Below are 3,890 nucleotides of genomic sequence, written 5' to 3'. Positions count from 1 at the left end.
TGGCTGGATGGAGCCACTGTCACCTAGCTGGAAATCTTTACTAGTTTAGTTACAGAAGTTCGGTTTGAAATTCCTGCCATGGTTTCTTCTCTGTAGTTGTCAGGCTAGGCTAGAGTCTGGCAGATACTCTGCTTCTGATATCTAAGTTACATTTCCTGCTGCTGGCTCCACACACACTTGGCTCCTTTCAGGGTATAACACCTAGGGCTGGAGAATTCTTGGGGAGCTGGAGAAAGCACAGGTCACCCCATCCACTACCATCAGTTTACTCTGGTTCTCTGACATGACTTAGAAGTAAGCAACAAAGCTGCCAGTTCACTTCCATCCCCTGTCCAAGTAGGTGATAGGGTGGGGGAGCACCAGATGGTACAAGAAGACTAACACCTCTGATGTGAGGACTTGCTGAGCCCTTTTTTTTTTTAACCCTTACCTTCTGTCTTGGAATCAATGCTGTGTATTGGTTCCAAGGCAGAAGAGTGGTAAGGGCTAGGCAATGGGGGTCAAGTGACTTGCCCAGGGTCACACAGCTGGGAAGTGTCTGAGGTCACATTTGAACCTAGGACCTCCCATTTCTAGGACTGACTCTCAATCTACTGAGCCACCCAGTTTCCCCTTGCTGAGCCCTTTTTAAGGGTGCTCATCCACATTTGGTACCCTGTCCACTTTCACTCAACTCTTACCTGTGGCTGTAAGAAGCTGTACCCCAGTAAAATCATCAGGGTGAATAAGCTAAACCAGCTTCAGGGTAACTGATGAGCCTCGGACCTGTTGGTAAATTAGTGAGGTGTCTAACCCAGGCATATGAAAACTTCTCTCATCAGAACGGGAGGACGAGAGCAATTTGTTCCAGCAGCCATAAAGGCAGCTAAAACAGGGACGAGGAAGTGCTTAGAGCTTGGTCAGACATCAAAGAAGCCAAAGTCAGTCACTGTTTTCCCGGCCATCCCTTCTCATCCTGATCTTTGTCTTGCCCCTGGACCTTGATGATTCTGGAAGAGAGACTAAGGAGGAAGGTTTTGTATAATCCTGCCCCTACACTATTTGAGTAGATTCCTGAATATCCTTAATCAATAATTGTATCCCTATATTTATTTTCAACCAGTATTATCAAGTGTAATGGGATTCCATGGGGCAGGGATCATTTCCTGGATGTTCCTTTTGTATTAAAATATATTAATATACATTTAGTCAGTTAAAGATAATTAACTAATATTAATGCCAAATATTATTAAGAGCAATCAGATTAGGTTTACAAATGAATAGTTCTTTCTTCTGATGTTAAACTTTAAGTTGTCAAACAAGCCTTTTCATGACCACAGTCAGAAAGGCCTCCACCCTACGCTTGATCATTTAAGTACTGCATAATAGAGATGCCATAAGCTTCAGTGGAAAGTCTCCAAGATATATTTTAAGCCCCTCCACCCTTTGCCATTTCCTAGGATGTGACCCATCCTAGAGAGGTCCAGATCAGGAGCTGGACCCAGGGCTGGGCAACCTTATCTAGACTGTAGACGATACCCTGCTGCTTAAATGTTGTTGTCATGTGAATGGGGAGCAAAAGGCGAGTTGCCATTGTGTCCATGCTGTTGCTTTGTGGTAATGAGCCTAGTGAGCGTTCTAAGGTCTTGCACTCCACCAGTGAAAATACTCATGTTGTACTACAGTATCTAGACTGTCTAGGGTTTAGAGCCTGTGATGTAGACCCTGAAGGGCATAAAATCTATACTCAGATGCAAGTTGGGATCACAGATGATGAGGAAAGTCTGTGATCATATTTGTTGAAGGGGGCTAGATCCCTTTAATAAACAATTATTGCCTCAGAACTTTGCCTCAGTTGTTTTTATTTTATTGCAGATTGAACACATTTTTGGTGTTATGCAGGATTTGTTTTTTTCCAAAGAGAATTAATGAATGTTCCATGACAGGATCATGCCTTAACTTGTTCATGAATTGTATTTAAGTGAGGCAAAGCTGCACAAAGGCATCAGCCTCACTCTCTCTTCCAGAGTCATTAGAATCTAGGGTGCAGTAATGACCTTGGTATCTTCAATGCCTGCCCAAGCTCTCAGCATTCTGTAGCACCTGCTTTAGCTGCCTTCACGGTCATTGGAACAAATTGTTCTCACTCACCCATTCTGTTGGGAGAAGTCTTCCCATGCCTAGAGTAGATACTCCAATAATTCACCAATGGGTTTGAGGCTCAACCTGGTTTATCCTGCCAGCCAAGACTAGAATATGGCCTTTTACTAGAATGTGGCTGCTGCATATGCTATAGCTTCATGGAGCCCCAGGTAGACACCAAAGGTGAATGAGCAAGCCTGAAAAGACTAGAATTGCTAGTCCTCCCTAAGCACCCTATACACCCTCACAGCACCAGAGTAAGTGCTTCAGATACAAAGAAAAGCAAGAACAGTCTCTGCCCTCAAGGAGCTCACAGTCTAAAGTTCAGGAAGAAAAGGGATCATTGTAGACTGACTTATTTGGGTACGCTGTCATGGAGCAGGTGAGAGCTGCAAATCAGCAGGATTTAGATAGGTGGACATGAAAGAATTTTATCACTTAGCTCCTATAGATAACCACTACTTTCCATCTCTTTCCAAGCAATAGCTCAAGTGTCACCTCTTATAAGAGCCCTTGACACATACCATTGTTTGGGGATGGAAGGTATGATTTTCTGATATTAGATGGATGAATAACTGAGTTGGAATTGATCAGGTGATGGCCCTGTGAACTTTGAAAGTTAAAGAAAGAAGTAGGTAGGTGGTTCAATGGGTAGAGAGCCCGACATGGAGTTGAGAGGATCTGGGTTCAAATCTAACCTCAGACGCTTCCTCACTGTGTGATGATGGGCAGGTCACTAAACTTCAATTGCCTAGCCCTTGCCTTTCTGTCTTAGAATTGTTACTAAGACATAAAGTAGGGATTTAAAAAGAAAAGTTAGAGCTATCAGAGATCTCTTCGTCAACTGGTGTTTGCAGCAGAATCCATTAGACTCAGTAGCTGTGATTGACAAAAGAGTAAATGCCTGAAAATAGAGGTGGAAAGACTCACACAAGGATGCCTGGATGGCAGAAAGGCAGTGGCTCTTAATGCAGAAGTGTTCTGTCTGTGAACTTTAAAGAGGTACGTCTTATGGTCCCAGCAGAAATGGAAGACTCATGAGAACTCCATGAAGAAGGAAAAGGATTTCCAGGGCCATGAGTGTTTTGAAATACATCTCAACCACAGGTGTTTTCTACATGTACATTGTTGTTGTTTAATTGTTTCCAGTCCTCTCTGACTCTCTGTGACCCCATTTGCAGTTTTCTTGGCAAAGATACTGGAGTGGTTTGCCATTTCCTTCTCCAGTTCCTTTTTATAGATGAGGAAACTGAAGCAAATGGAGTTAAATGAATTGCCCTGTATTACCCAGGCGGTAAGTGTCTGAGGTTAGATTTGAATTTAGGTCTTCCTGACTACTGGCTGGTACTCTATCCATTGAGCCACCTATTCACCTTCCATTGCTTACCCCATTGAAAAACAAAAGGTGGGATATGAGGGTGCAGGACAACAAAATCCTTATAACAAATAACCACAGTCAAGTGAAAAAAGTTCTTTCATGGACTGTATACAAAAATAAATATTTCTCATTCTGTACTTTGTCAGAATGTGAAGAATATGTTTTATCTCTGTTACTATTCAGGATATTAAGATATTTCACAAGTGCCCTTTCTCCCAGCACAAGAAAGTCAGAACAAGCCAGAATAAACACAAAAATATGTTGTCTTTAAGAAACAGCTAAATATTTCTCTTGCCCCAAAAGAACCCTCAAGTCTTGCATTTGTACACACACTCTAGTGGGCTTCAGATTCTTTCTAGATTCTGATTGCCTACCTTCCTTCCACCTGTTA

Source organism: Monodelphis domestica, chromosome 2 (genome assembly GCF_027887165.1).
Source record: "Monodelphis domestica isolate mMonDom1 chromosome 2, mMonDom1.pri, whole genome shotgun sequence".
In the NCBI taxonomy this organism is placed as follows: domain Eukaryota; kingdom Metazoa; phylum Chordata; class Mammalia; order Didelphimorphia; family Didelphidae; genus Monodelphis; species Monodelphis domestica.
The sequence above is the reverse complement of the archived record's forward strand: the minus strand, read 5'-3'. Positions refer to the sequence as shown.